This window comes from Gossypium hirsutum, chromosome A03 (genome assembly GCF_007990345.1).
Source record: "Gossypium hirsutum isolate 1008001.06 chromosome A03, Gossypium_hirsutum_v2.1, whole genome shotgun sequence".
In the NCBI taxonomy this organism is placed as follows: Eukaryota; Viridiplantae; Streptophyta; class Magnoliopsida; order Malvales; family Malvaceae; genus Gossypium; species Gossypium hirsutum.
This window is the reverse complement of record NC_053426.1, coordinates 17,077,808-17,094,404: the sequence shown is the minus strand read 5'-3', so window position 1 is coordinate 17,094,404 and position 16,597 is coordinate 17,077,808.

Here is a 16,597-nt window from a genome sequence, read left to right as displayed (position 1 = left end):
ATCCAGACAGAGGGTTTTCCAAGCTTTCAAGCTCGATTGTAAGTCCGTTCTTGTCCCGTTTTTAATGATTTTTATGTTTTTGAGATCCTTGTAACCTAATCCAGCTATTTCAAGGACTAATTTGAAAGAAAGATGAAGTTTAAAATTTTACCCATGTTAGATATTTGTGTATTTTGATGTCTAATAGTAGAAAATGCATGTTTGGTGTTAGATAAACAACTTTTTCTAAGTGATTTTCTGAAAAAATGTCAAAAATGACTTATTTGTAAAATTTATAAAATGAGTAGTAAAAGTGTGAATAAGTGGAAAATGTAGGATGATATGAGTATTAAAATGGTTCGGCTAGGCTTGGGTTTTGAAGAAATTGAATACATTTCAATTTACGAGCCTAGGGACTAAATCAAAAAAATGTGAAACATTAGGGGTAAAAATGTAATTTTTGCCATAATATGATTTGGGGCCAAATTGAATAATGTGAGTATTAAATGATTTAAAATTTTTTATTATAGATCAAGAAAAATGAGGTTCGAACCTAGATCGGGGGAAAAACAAAGTGTTTGACGATTAGTTCCAATTCTACTATTTTGTACCAAGGTAAGTTCATATGTAAATAATGCAATGTTATATTTATGTTTTACATTCTTTAATATTGTATGAATTGTGTGATTGACTCTTTGGACGTATTCAACCAAGTTTTGACAAGCAAGAAATCCCGATTGAACCTTAGGAATATAATAGGATACGAGTGACATGTCACTAGGAACCCAAGTGTATATGTGTATATGTAATCCGAGTGTTGGTCTTGTACGTCCTACCAGTGGCTGGGTATTCTGGCATATGTTACGGTTACCTAACAGCTTGTGTGAGCAGCACTATGTAGTTATGAACTAACTGACAGCTTTTGTGAGCAGGCCCGTGAATAGCTCGAGAGCGAGCCTATATGTGTTATGAGATATGAGGTAGCTTTGACTACATATGTGGCACTTATGTGCAAGATTTTTCAAGTATCCAATAATATTCTAAGTGTTCAACGGAAATGTCAAAGATGTGAAAGGATGTGGTTATGTTACGAGTTCGTACAGGTATGTATATAGAACTCATAAGTAATAAACTTGATGGGTGATGAACTCTTGGTAAGGTTGTGATTGAGCAAGTTATGACTATGAGATTTTAGTAAAATTTATGTTATCTCACATTATATAAATTGCATGATTAAGGTGTTGTTTTGCATATGAACTTACTAAGCTATATAGCTTACTCCCCTTTCTTTCCCTTGTCTTATAGTATCACCAAGCGAGCTCGGGTTCGGAGATCGTCGGAGATCCATTCACACTATCAACAAATATTTTGGTATTAAGGAATTCAACATTTTTATTTATGGCATGTATAAGGGACATCGTCATTTTCTTATGTGTCATAATTGATTTGGCCAAATGTGTTGGCTTATATTGGTTAGAAGTTCATTTTGTATAAGGCCATTGGAAATGAGCCAATATTGGTTATAAGTATATTCATATAATGATGCCTTTCATGAATGACGTGTTGATGTCTTGGTTGTGGATGTTTGGCTGTATGTATATGTTTTGATTGGTGCTATGTTATGTTGTGTAGGTGTGTGAATTAAAGGGTGGCAAAATGGCTTGGTAAATAGTCTTATTTTTGTCCATACAGGTAGACACATGGGGGTGTATCTAGGCCGTGTGCGACACACGGTTTGCCCCATGGGCATGTGTTTAGGCCATGTGTCCCCTGCACCTTAGTTTTGAGAAATAGAATGATAAGAATTGAATACATGAGTAGAGACACGGGTGTGTGTCTCAACCATGTGGACGGCACGACTTCGAACACGGGCGTGTGCCCTGGCTGTGTGAAGTTTACACCTATTTTAGGAAAATTAATTTTCCACACGGCCTAGCACGCGGGCGTGTGACTTGGTCGTGTGATCTTAATTTGTTCATGAGTTACAAGTCAGTGAGTTACATAGGGTTGGGACACGGGCGTGTGTGACCAGACGGCCTGGCCACACGAGCGTGTCCCATATCCACACGGGTGTGTAACCCCTTTTTAGTGGAAAATTTTCTAAGTTTTGTAAAATTTGTTAAAGTTCTTGGTTTAGTCTCGAACCACTTCAAATGCACATTTTGGGCCTCGTAGACTCGTATCAGGGACTTTATGATTAAATGCAAATGGTTTTAATTTTGGACGCCAATTCATAACCCGAAATTGTATGGTTGTTCATGTGATAAGTTCGGTATTGCCTTGTAATCTGTTCCGGTGTTGAATGTAGATAAGGAGTGTTACATAAGGGAATGCGAGCTAAGCTCCATTCACTGGGATATGTGTGTTTGGTGTGTTGGAGAGTGTTAGCTATAGGCTACACTTATGGGATATGTTCAACTTTATGAGTCTATGTCTGGTGTGTTGGGGATTCTTTTTATTCGATCGGTGATGATAGAACTTACTTTTATGTTTCATAGCTCAAGTGTCAAATTATCCTAAAAATTATATATATGTGTAACGTGATGTATACCTAAATGAGTATATGGATGCTATGCAAATTATTATAAATTGCGTTTAAATGGGATTATATGTGACTATATGTGATTAATATGTATCAGAATATATGCCTAAATATTCGTATATAAATGTGTAAAAGGGTTACGTGAAAGATGATTAAATATGTAAATTATGGCACTAAGTTAAAGACATTTTGGAAAAATGCTATAAGTTGTTAGGTTGATGCATGACGACTTGTTCGTGTTGTGGTTTTTCTGAGCATTCATTGAGCTTGTTAAGTTTATCCACTCCTTTTATACCATTATAGATAAGTGGTGCCAGTGTGAGCGGTGTGGTCTCAAAGAGTGATCCCAGCCAGGAACTTAGTTGCTATTAGTAGGTGTTATATGCTTAATTGGGTTTTGGGAATAAAAGACAATATGGTAGATGTTAGGTTATTTTACTATGAATTTTTAGTTGATTGCATGCCTATTATGATTAGTATTTTGTAGAATTGAAAATATGATGTTAGGATTGCCATTTGAGGTATTTTGTGCATATTTTATAAGGTATTTGATGCATGACACTTAGGGTTAATCGAGAATGATCAATGTGCTAATACATGTTATATTTTTAAGGTCTAGAACAGAGGTATCGATATTTGGGCTTTAAAAATGATACCTCTGCTATTTTTAAATTTCAGGAAGCCTATTTTGCTTGTAGTTATTATTATTTTATCTCGAGTATCAATACTCAGGGTGAAATTATTGATGCTTTGCCTGTGGTACCGATATTTTTTGAAAGTTGGGTTTTTTGAAACAAGAAACAATAAGCTAATTTGGTATCGATTTTCCAAGTCGTTTCGATATCACTTGAGAGAAATATTGATATCACTCTTTTAGTATCGATACCTATGTAATAATTTGGAAAGCTTATGATTGGTCCAAATGCATGTATAATTACTGTTATAAGTCTATGTGATGTATGTTTAGCATGTAATGATGATAACTAAAAAGTGAGATTAACTTAACACCTATATGAATACTAAAATAGAATACATTTCTTTTACAACAAGATTTTAAAATGTTGTGTATGACACGAGACGGTGATGTGGCATCCTGATATTCGGGCTTGGCAAGAAAGCCGAGTATAGGGTGTTACAAGTTGTGTTGGTTAAGGTGCATAATTTTATCATCCCGATAGATTTTGTAATTCTAGACTTTGAGTAAAACGTGAGATCCCTATTCTGTTATGGAAACCTTTCTTAGCTACGTCTAGGTCTACCATTGACTTAGAAAACAAAATCATGAAAATCAATGGTGAGACTGAAATTTTCAAATGTGGTCACCTATAGAATAAGGGATGTAAGGAAAATTTAGGGAATAAATATTATCAGATATTTGTATATTTCTCTAACAACTATGATCTGAGGAATGTATATTCTATAATAAATGTAGAATAGAAGAGCAAATTTAGAGAATGAGACAAGTGGAGCAAATTGGAGTAGCATGACTGGCGTTGGACAAATGCAGACAAAAAACCAAGAGATAGAACGTCCAAGTACAGACTAACGAAGTTGACGGATGAATCCAGTAGCAACACCTGATAATAAAAAATTTATGTTAATTTTGTTGTAAATTATTGTACTTTAATAAACTTAATTATTAGTAATTGATTAGGAAAATGATTAAGTAGGTAGAATAGAATTTAATTTTCTTAAAATTGTTTAGAATTAGGATACATATGTACCGAGCACCTTGAAATTCAGGAAATAAGGCCATAACAGGTTCGGTGTCGCAACATGGAACTTCTGTGACACAACACCAAGCACAGCTAGAAAGAATTTCAAAATTCAACTCGATGTTGTGACAAAGGATGTCATGACACAGGTACCCCTGTGTTGCAACATCGAAGATGGAGGCCTCAGAATCTCAAATTTTCAAGGTGTGTTGCGACATCGAACCCCAATGTCACGACAATGGGAGGTTGACAAGGGTGTCGTGATACGAAATCTTTGTGTCACGACATTACTGCAAAAAATTGCAAGGTCGACCCGACCCGCTGTGCAATCCACTGACTAATACCTTATTTTTACCCAAATTTTAACCTAAAAATACAATCCTATTAAAACTAAAACATCCCTAAACACTAATTCTAAAAACTAAAACCTCTTCAAAACCTTTGGTTCCAAAACCCTTGGTGTTACATCTCTAGACTCCTTTTGCTGCAACTTTCTTCTTTTCTTCTTATCGTACAGGATATCCATAATGAGTTCATGACAAAGCTCATCTATGGAACAATAAGCATTTAGTATCACAAGGTTAAGGGTTCCTTTACCTATTATATTGTTGCATTACTTACTTCCTTTACCTAGTGAACATGAGAGACTAGTGGCCATAAATCCCTCTAACTTCTCAAACTCAAAAGTCAATTTTTTTCTTAAAACTTCAAGGGAAGACGTTCATACAAGAGAAGGGTTTCCAACCATCGATGATCTTGTGTAAGAAGATATGGACATTGGTACGGTACCATAGGTGGGAGTGTTTTTGTGCAAACCCCAAAGACCTTGTTGTAATCCGTATAGTACAAGAATTTTATGCATCATTTAGGGACTGGGAGTTTAGGAGACCATATGATGTCAATTGGGAAAATGTACCCGTAGGGGGCAAAGATGTGCATGTCACCCCGAGGGAAATTTGTGAGTTTTATAATACTTCGTATTATGAATCTGGTTTTGTCGAAAATATTGATCTAGAATATTTTAAAGATATTAATATGGACAACATTATAAATTATTTAATAGAAATTAGGAGTAAATGGAAGCATCGCCCCCTCACTGATATTCTCGCTTCCATTACTCAAGCATTAATGTTTCCTATCGTGAAGATATGGATGCAATTTTTATAGACTAGGATTACATCGTCTCTAAATGTCTCTAACGTAAATACTTTCTTAGCGGTTTTGTTGTATGCTATCTTGCAAAAAAGAAGCATTTATATATTGGGATGTGGATCTATCATTATATGAAGAGGTGCATCAGTGGTTACAAAGTTGGTGTTTTCTTCCATTAGTGACGGTCCTGTGCAAAAAGGTTAAACTTCTAATGACTGCAACAGAGCAAGTCATGAACCAATTAAAAGAGTAATTGGAGATTCGCTATACATACAGTATATAGAGCTTTAGAGGAAACATATTCGGTATTGGAACAAACTCCAAAATAGAAGATGGATATCCTAGCCTCTTTGAAATGAAAAAGATCAACAAATGGGAAAGGGGTAGAAGGAAGCAACATTCCAACATTGGAGTGGATGATTAGATGGATGCAGGATATGGGCTCAGTGGGACAAGAATTTTCATGGAAAATGGTATGTGAATACCAGATTTGCCACCAAATAAATATGGGCTGATGCAATTCCGTCACTAATATGAGGTGTAAGGAAGCGAGGAAGAGGACATGAATGATGACAATGAGGAAAATGAGGGGTAGGAGGAGGAAGAGGCTACAAATCAAGATTCCCAAGAGGAGGATGATAATTATGAGGTGACTTTTCAGCCACAACAATCTTCACGAAGAGGGCCAGTCTTCCTCAGCCCAACCTGGTATGCGTATTCGTCAGGTGGGGGATCTTCATGAGGTCACGTCTCAGACAAGGAAAAAGGTCCGATGAAGGGGTAGCAGCCGCCCTATTTTGACAATTGAAACTTTATTTTTTTAGGAGGAGTTGTAAAATAATTAACTTGGATGATTTTAATTTTCTTTTTAGATTAGAAGTAGGTTAACATTAGTATATATATGTTTTTTTTATTTAAATTCTCTATGTAGGAACCTTACACAAGGATAGCACTACATTTACAAGCATTAACAAGGCAAGAGAAACCCATCATAAGGCTACAATAATGTCACAATCAATCGGGTAACTTTTGCCTATATATTAGAGGGTTGCACATTAGGGACAATGTGTTATCTAAAGTGTGGGGGGACATAGAAAATTTATGTTCTTAATGCTTTCATTTTTTATTTTATTTTATTTTTCTTGTCTAAAATATTCTTGAGCTTGTATAAATACAAATGATTGGTTAGGAGCATGTATATAAGTTGATTGTATTTATTGTAAATTTGAAATGATAGTGAAAGATTTTAAATTATCAATTATTAGACTAATTAGATATACCATATGGTAAGAAAAATAAGGGAATCAAGCATGCTAGTATGAATAATAGATTACTAGAATTGTGATTACTTAGTTGATCAAATTCATGAATATTGAGACACCTAGGGATCACCTAAGGCATTGTTTGCTATAAACTGAGAGCCAAAAAGGAAACTTTATTCATCAAAATTTAGTACCATATTTGAGCCAAAAATCACTTATTGAGGAACCTTCATACAAAACCCGAAATCAAAAATAATATTGTACTTATCCTTTTTCTTTCGTCCCTAAACTGTACGAATTTAGACACCGAGCCATACATATTGAGGGATAGGTAGAGACATAACGGTGGTTTTGTAAAAATAGAGCAAAATGGAAAGAAGTAGTGTGATATAATGATTATAGGTTAAGTACAAAATGTGTGAATAAAGAAACAATTAGAAAAAGTCAAAACGAGTGGAAAAAGTACAAAATCAATAGAAAAGCATTATCAATGAAAAAGCATTGAAAAACATCAAAGTGATCCAAAAAAAAAGTCACAAAAATAGAAACACTCAGTCATTAGTGCACAAAAACTCGTAAGCTGGCCATAGTTGCTAGTATTACATTGTGGCTTCCTCCATAGAGAAATAAGAAAGGTGAGAGAATGAGAAATAAGGCGTTGAGTGGGAACGAGACTCTAAAAGGGGTGAATAGGGAATAATACGATGTGTCAAACTAATTTCGTGCTTGAAATCATTTTGATGCTCCCTATTCTTCAATTCCATACCAACTTTAAGCCTCAGAACTTTACAAGCCAAAAAAATTCTATGTGACCTAGGTAAATCTATTTCCAAGTGGACATTGTATTAAGTGATCGCAATAATAGTTGTCTATATTTTACTAGTGTAATCAAAAGCCCTATGTAATTTCTTGATGGACCAGTGTATTTGATGATCTTTTTATTTATATGCTTAGTAATATACTGAACTAAGGTGTTTGAGGTCGATAGTGGTAAAGTCATTTACATATAATGCTAGAATTTTATGTATTTATGGTTAGTCATATTTATTTCACTCCAAAATTAATATTTTTATCATACTTGCTCAAGAGTCGTCTTTTATATTTTCATTTTTTTCATTTTATTTCTTTAGGAAAACTAATGATTTAAGTGTGGGGGAGTTTGATCTGCCACAATTTGTAGTAGCAGATTAAACTATTTTTTGTACTTAGTGAGCTTGTAGGAGAGCAATTTAGTTATGCTTTTTTTTTAGTTTTAATTTTTAGTTCATAGATAATAAAATGAGAAATTTTGACTATTTATATGACCTTGTGAGCCAAAAGTGGCATAAAGGTAGACTAACATTTCTAATGAGTGTGCAGGACATTATTCGGAGGTAAGAAGTTAGGAAACTGCCCACAATGTTGCAACATGGAGCTAGGATGTCGCAACACAATAAAAGAAGTATCGAAGGAGTAGACTGCCTTTGGTATCGCGACACAACAATAGATTGTTGCAACATAACCCTGAAGACACGCCCAAGCTAGTAGACCGCAAACTGTGTCACAATACAAGCCAGAAGGTGCAACGATACCTATGTGACGAGGCTAATTAATAAGTCAAGGGTGTTTCCATCTATACAACAAACTTTAATTGAGATTAGTCAGCTGAATTAGGTCAAGAACCGATGGCCAACCCTAGGCCTATAAATAAGATTGATATGCATAGTTTATGAACAGTTTTTACTTAATTTAATTTTATGTTTCCTATTTAGTTTTATTTTTACTTGAAATTTAGGTTTCTTTTTAGTTGTAATTATAGTTTAGTTTTTATTTCGTTCTTTTCAGAATTCAAATTGCTGATCCACCAAACTATTTGACAAATTATCGTTCACGCCGCTATTAATATATCAGGATTCTTCTTATCTCTTTTCTTGATTTATTCTTAATGTTTATATTTTTAATCAAGTTCATAATGTGCATCAGATCCATAGGGAACTAATCTAGTAACGGGAGATTAACAAGTGGATGTGGTATTAATTAGCTTCAATGTAGAGTTTCTTAGCGGATCAACTGGTTGGGATAGGAAGAACTTAAAACCCTAGACTTGACAACCCTAGGAAGTCATATAGATGGGAATGAACCCAAAATTGGTATTGCCTTTCCGTGAAAACCTTACCTCAATTTGGTTTGTACTGTGAGCTCGAGAGATAAGTACTTCTTGCCGACTCATTAGGTTAGTGGAAAGCCGATAGGCCTTGCTAGGTTAATGACTAGTTGATTGGATAGAACCCAAAATTGGAGTTAATTATGAACACTGAAGCAAGTTAGTATTAATTATGAACACTGAAACAAGTTAGTCTTCCGTCTTTTTTATCTGATTAAATCTATGATTTGTTTTCCTAATTATTTTTATGTTATTTTATTAGTTTAATAAAATAGCTTCTATCACTACCTTAGGATTCATCATAATATAGTTTAATTAAAATACTAAACAGACCCATTAATGTAGAAATTAGGATTAGTTTAATCTTGCCTCCCTTGGGTACGATCCTCAGAGTACTTCCATTCTTTGTTGTATGACTATATTACAACCTAACCCGGATACTTGTAGAAATTGCCTAACGCTTATATTGGGTTGCAGTATTGACAATCTAGACGTTAGTACATCCAGAGATGGTCAGCAAACCATAGTTGGGATATTACAGCAAATAAAGTCCGTCAGGACAGTAAACAAGCCATCATATTGTGTAAGGCCATAGCTGGGCTATGGTAGCATATGAAGTTTGCCACGACAGTGAACCAGGGAGCTCGTCAGGGCATAAAAGGAGAATTTGCAGTATGACTCGCGCGGCGAGTAGTAAGACAGAATGATCTTGGTGCATCTAATAACGTAGGTAAATGAAATTATAAAAGAAACTGCCAAACTATGAAGATAAGAAAATTGGGTAAAATTGTCTAAGAAGACGGGTAAGCCTGTTAATAAGGGGATCCACCAAATTTCGACTGTTAGAGGATATGGTGTAACAGCTCGATTTTAGGCTTAGTCGGAATAGTAGTTTTGAGACCACAAATCTGACGTAAGAAAAATTATTTTATTATATTTTTATGGTCTAAAATATCACTAAATGATTTTGTGAAAATTTTGTTTGAAAATTTTGACGTTTGGGCACTCAATTTAGTTAAAGGGACTAAATCGTAAAAAGTAAAAAAGTTGAGTTCTACATGTTAAAGGTGTCCAATTGTTATGAAATTTTAAATTGGAGATCCTTATATGGTAATTAGACCATTGGTTAAGTTGGTGGACAAAAATGGATATGGTTAGGCATGCTTCCAAAGTTTTTCATTAAAGGCATTTTGGTCATTTAGTAATTAAAATGAATTAAAAAAAACAAAATTAAGTCAGTTTTTGTCCATTTTCAAGATATGGCCGAAAATTGCATGGAGAAACCATGGCTAGGGTTTTCAAGCTTTCAAGCTTGATTGCAAGGCCGTTCTAGCCCCGTTTTTAATGATTTTTATGTTTTTGCAATCCTCGTAACAAGATCTATTTATTTCTACCATTTATTTGAGCTAGGGTTGATGTTTAAAAATTTACCCATGTGTTATGTGTATATTTTTATGTTTAAGGGAGGAATATGAATGTTTGTTGTGTCTTAAACGACTTTTGCTAAGTAGTTTTTAGTGAAAATGCTAAAAAGGACTAATTTGTAAAAGTTATAAAATTTATCATAAAAGTGTGATTTAGTGGAAATTGAGGGCTTCTATAGTTGTAAAAATGATTTAAATAGGCTTAAAGAACAAAAAAATTGAATGAAAATCATTTTAAGAGCCTAGGGGAAAAATGTAAATTTGTGGAACTTTAGGGACAAAAACATAATTTTTCCATAATGTGACTAATAAATAAGCTAAATATGATATTATAGATCAACGAAAGTGAGATTCGTACGTAGAACGAGGGAAAAGTGAGTATTTTACGGTTAGGTCTCTTTTCGCCATTTTTAGTATCGAGGTAAGTTTGTATGAAAATAATGCAACATGTTATTATCATTATATGTTTAATACTTAAATATTGCATGAAATGTATATGTATATGTATATGTATATGTATATGTATATGTATATGTATATGTATATGTATATGTATATGTATATGTATATGTATATGTATTTGACTTTCTTAAATTGATTCATGATGTCTCAATGACGACTCGACAACAAGTTGGTGTCTCAGAAATCCCGATTGAACCCTAGGAATAGCTAAGATACGGATATCAGGACATGTGAGTATTGAGATCCCGTGTAAGACCATATCTGGGATATGGCATTGGCATCAGTATGAGATCCTATGTAAGACCATATCTGGGATATGGCATTGGCATCGATATGAGGTCCCGTATAAGACCATGTCTGGGACATGGCATCGGCACCATTATGAGACTTCGTGTAATACCATAGCTGGGTTTTTGGCATCGATGAGAGGTCCCATGTAAGACCACGTCTGGGACATGGCATTGGCATCTTTCATGTGTATGAGATTTTTGAGTATCTTTTAGTATTTCAAGTGGTTCAACGGGTAATTCAAAGATTATATCAAAGTTGTGATAATGTATGATTACGTTACGAAGTGGTACAAGTATGTACGCAAAACTCATGAGAAATGATTTCGGTTTATGATGCACCTTTGGTAAGGATGCAAATAAGTAAGTCATGCTTATGAGATTGAAATTGTGATGACCTTGTGATTATGGGTCTAGGCTTGTGATGTATAAAAAAATGTACTTTTACCATGATGGTGGAATTGATTTGTAAAGGTGTTATAAACTTAGTATCATCACTTTACACTAAAACAGTTTTGGACAGCAGGAGCAGTCCGACTTTGCAAATACACCAAAAATTGGGGAAACTGAGTTGGAGGTTGAATAAAATATAAAATTAAAGCTTATTGAGTCTAGTTTCACATAGAGGAAACGGTGTAAACAAAAGAATTTCATATTATGAGATATTTGAATTTTTGTGAGATAGGGTCAGAGTGATTTCGGGCTCCCCTGTCTTAACTTTGGAAAAATCATTAAAAATTTTATGAAATAATTACCAATTAGAATTTGTATGACTAAAATTCTTAATGAGTCTATTTTCAATAGAAACAGACGAGAACATCATCCAAATTAATTTTTAGTAAAGAAAGGTTGAAGCTGTCAAACAACAGAACAGGGGTAACTTTGAAGAATAAAGTGTACTTCTTGGTTAATCCACAAATTCTAAAAATTTTATTGTAGAAATATATATGAGTCTAGTTTTAAATTATTTTAATGGATCTTAATTTATAATTTTTTAGCTATATTAATAATTTAGTGACTATGATGCGAGTAAACAACTTGACATGAACATAAGTAAAAAGTGCAATTATGATTGTTTTACCTTGAGATCATGATGTGAGAACTGGTAGAAGCATGTTAATAAATTGCTTATTATTTTCATATGGACTTACTAAGCTATATAGCTTACCCCTCCTTTTCATTTCTTTAATGTTGCCATGTTAGCCCGAGGTTGGAGATTGTCGGAGGCAGCATCACACTATCAAATTTCAATTTTGGGGTATCAATAAACCTTAAGTGTTTTCAAGTTAGTGGATGTATAGAGACTTAGTCCTTTGTGTTATGTGTTTAATGGTTTGGCCAAATGTATTGGCTTATAATGATTCAAGTGTATATAGCCATGAGATGTGGCTTATATTGGTTATGGGTTTGTAAACCTAGTTATCCATGTGCAACGTGTTAACACCTAGAAATGTGATCATGTGCTTATATGTACCGAGATCCTATGTGATGTGGTTGTACTTGTTTACTATAATTAAGTTGAAGTTAATTAGTATGATGATAACCTTGGTATAAAAGTATAAGTGGTATTATAATAGACAAGGCCAAATGAGTATGAGAAACACAAGTATGATGACATGCAAATGTTATGTTTGTAACATAATTGAGGATGTTTAATATTTAATTGGATATCATGTTCTATGCCTTTGATGTTGTATAAGTGTGTGAGGGATTAAGGTTGACCAAGGTTTGGAAAATAGCCTAAGTGTTGGCTACACGGACAGAGATATGGTCGTGTGGAAGACATGACCTAGGACACGGGCGTGTGTCTTGGCCGTGTGACCTTAAAATTGACGTCATAAATAGAGAATTACATAGGCTGAGGACATGGGTGTGTTTGAGCCACACGGGCGTGTGTGACCACACGGCCTACCCACACAGGCGTGTGACTCTCCAAAACTAAAAAATTTTCTGTGTGTTGTAAAAAGTTCGTAAGTTCTCAGTTTAGTCCTGAACCACCCTCGATGTATGTTTTGGACCTCGTAAGCCCGTATAAGGACATTATGAATATGGACGAATGTTTTTAATTTGAACAAATTTTTTTATGGCCTAGTTTTACATAGTTGTGTACATTTAAGTCCGGTAATGCCTCGTACCCTGTCCCGACCTCAGACTGGGGTAAGAGGTGCTACATTTAGTGGTATCAGAGTTATGGTTTAGTCAATTCTCAGACTAACCTAGCATAATGTGAGAGTATCTATACATGCCAAATAATCTGTGATAGTGTGATATCTCTCGACGCGGATGAAATCTATCTCGCTTAGATAGAGATACTCTCCAATCGAGCTATATCCAACCATGTTGATATTGATACTAAAGTATCTGAGTAAAGTACACTTATGATGAATTGAGGCTTATAATGGTATGAATAAAGGTTTATGATGTGTATGCAATGATGTACAATATGAAAGTTTAAGTTATGATTAGCTTATCCATGTTTGTTTGGCATTCATATGATGCCATGTGCCTAACTTGTTTGATTACGTAAATATAATATGTAAAGTTGCTCAAAAATTGATGAAATGTGTATTTATGTACACTTGTTTGAATAAATGCAACTAGTAGGTTGTGTAACATAAATATGTATGTTAATTTGTCTAAGGTGAATTATATGATTAGGATGATGTTATGTTAATGATGAATGCAAAGTCATATGTGTGTATTTATGAGAGTCAAGTTAGAGGCTTTACGACCTCACCCCTTTACCAATGTTACTTTATGACGAAAATTCACGAGAATTATATTAAATAAGTTTACAAGTATGAAACTAAAGAGTTAAGTGGTGAAATAATTGTAATGTATATAGAGGTTAGAATAGTTTGAAAAGTGAATACAGTTTTGGAATAAATATCAGAATGTTTTAAAGATTCTACAGATCATGTAAGGTCAAGGATAAAGAAGAAAATTTGCCTTGGCTATTCGATTCAATTGGGTATGAAGTCTAAAGGTATGTTGCTAAAATTCCTCCCGAATTTGCTTTCATTAATAAATGGAATACTATGGGGTTCATGATAATAGAATTAGTTGGAGAAATGAAAATTGAGTTGTAAAGATGTTTGTGTGTAATAGTTGTGATTGAGTAAATTATGATGACTTTTCTGGGTGTTCCATATATTCAATTATCTTCAGGGGTTTATATGATTGTTTTCTTTCTGATGAAAATCTTATTGTATGAGTATGTTGACTAACTCTAATGTCAAATGAAAGCACTGTGAGTCTGTTTGAATTACAATCGACATCTGCTTATCTCTCTAGGATTCTATTCTATTATATCGAGGAAAAGACGATGGCAAAAATTTATGTGAGGTTATTCTTTTGTTTCTACTAGATAATGCTTTGTCTTATGTGTATATACGGAAAATATATTATCTCTGTTATAAAGGAAGTCCAGAGCTAACAAACAGTGTTTTTCTTCTGATTTTCTCTGAAGGATCATCCTGATCTTTATAATTATTTCCTTATTTGTTATGTTCTCGGATTTCTGTTATGATATCATATTTGGGTTTTCTTATCATCTTTATTGTGCAAATTATTGGGCATGGCTCATCTTTAAAGTATGTTCTTTAGTCTGTGATGACTATGTTTATTATGATTATATTCTTGGATTCGGCAATAAGAATGGGGTGATTCTGGTGTCTGGATTTCTTTGATTTTCGTGGAAGGAATTTTCTTTGACAAAGGTATAAATAATGAGAGCACAAGCTCAAAATTATATGATGGATCTCTTCCCTCAGGTAAGCCTGACTAAAGTTAATGAGTTAAATCAGATATTCTATTTCCTTGAGTTAATATGGTTGCAAGACCTTCGATTAACATGTTAATAGAAATTTGAAAGACTGTGTATATGAGTTGCTTTATCAACATGAAGAAAAGAGTATTTTGATATGATATTATTCGATAGTTGAAATCAACTCAGTTGTTTTGTCAAAGTGAACTAGTCAATGGAAATATGAATTGAGTTACATGTACTTAAAGTATCTTCGAGTATGGTAATAAATTTTGTGTATTCACAAGTTTGTAAATGGATAGTCTGAATGAAGAAATGGTATTCTAGAAAGTATGATACTGAGATATGCCTATTGGATTGTCCTAATCGAGTAATATTATCATGATTAAAGTGTTCTGCTTGATAAAGTTATAGCATGTAAATATTATTAACCGAAGCTCTAATTCTGAGTTTAGTTTGAATTAAGTAATGAATTTATGAATTTCAGTGATGCACTATCGAACAGATTGGTATGTGTTTTATTACTAGAATATAAAGTGATGGTTCCGTTTTTTAGACGGTTAATGTCACATTAAAAAGAACGGTTTAACTAGTGATTTAGAGACGGTCACTATTATGTCGGTATTGAGAATTTGATGACATTGTTTGTTCAACGAAGACTATCACATGTTTCCTAATCTCAAGAGTGTAATGTGTTTAATGGCAAAGAAAGAACTAAGTTTAAGACAGTGGAAATGATTTGAGATATTGAAAGATTTCGAGTAGTTATCGATTAATCATGAAGAAAGCAGTTATAGTTACAGATACCTAGATGGAAAATCTTTGTTTGTTTTTTGTGAGTACAGGTTACTTGATTGATATTATTTGATGATGGTCTAATTATAACTATATTAAATGCTAAAGCGAGATTTTCTTTGTGAGACTGAGAAGCTCAGAAAATATGACAGCGTGGGGTAATCTAAATGAGTTCAGAATGAGATTACTCCTGACGTCGGATTTCAAGTAGGACTTGATTCCTGTTATTATTATTGTCCTGAGGAAGAAATTTTCGAACAGATGAACCCAAAGCTTATGTAGAAGTTTTTATACGAGACTCAGTAGTAACACGTTTGTTTATTCCAAAAGTAATAAGATGCGTAGTTATGCAAAGTGGATACATTAGTGATTGCGTACGTTACATGATATTTTGGATTCGTATTCAGATACCGATTTGCTAATATATAAAATTTGATAACCAAGTATACTCAGGACTAATACAGTCAGTGATGGTACGGGAGTGATTAAGAAGTAGAATTGCTATAGACTTTCTATCAAGATAATTTTATCTCTAAAAAGGAAGATGTTATCTGGATTGTGGTTGATATGATTTGTGATTCTGAGAAATTTGTGAAAATAATTCATAAGAGTTGAAAGCAACTTCTTCTGGTAAGATTTTTGTAACAGCTCGATTTTAGGGCCTAGTGGGAATAGTAGTTTCGAGACCATAAATTTGACGTAAGAAAAATTATTTTTATTATATTTTTATGGTCTACGATTTCACCAAATGATTTTTTGAAAATTTCTTTTGAAAATTTGGACGTTTGGACACTCAATTTAGTCAAAGGGACTATATCGTAAAAAGTGAAAAAGTTGAGTTCTACATGTTAGAGGTGTCCAATTGTTATGAAATTTTAATTTGGATATCCTTATATGGTAATTAGACCATTGGTTAAGTTGGTGGACAAAATTATACATGGTTAGACATCCTTCCAAAGTTTTTTATTAAGGGCATTTTAGTCATTTAGTAATTAAAATGAATTAAAAAAACAAAATTAAAAGCCAATTTTTTTTCCATCTTCAAGATATGGCCGAAACTTGCATGGAGA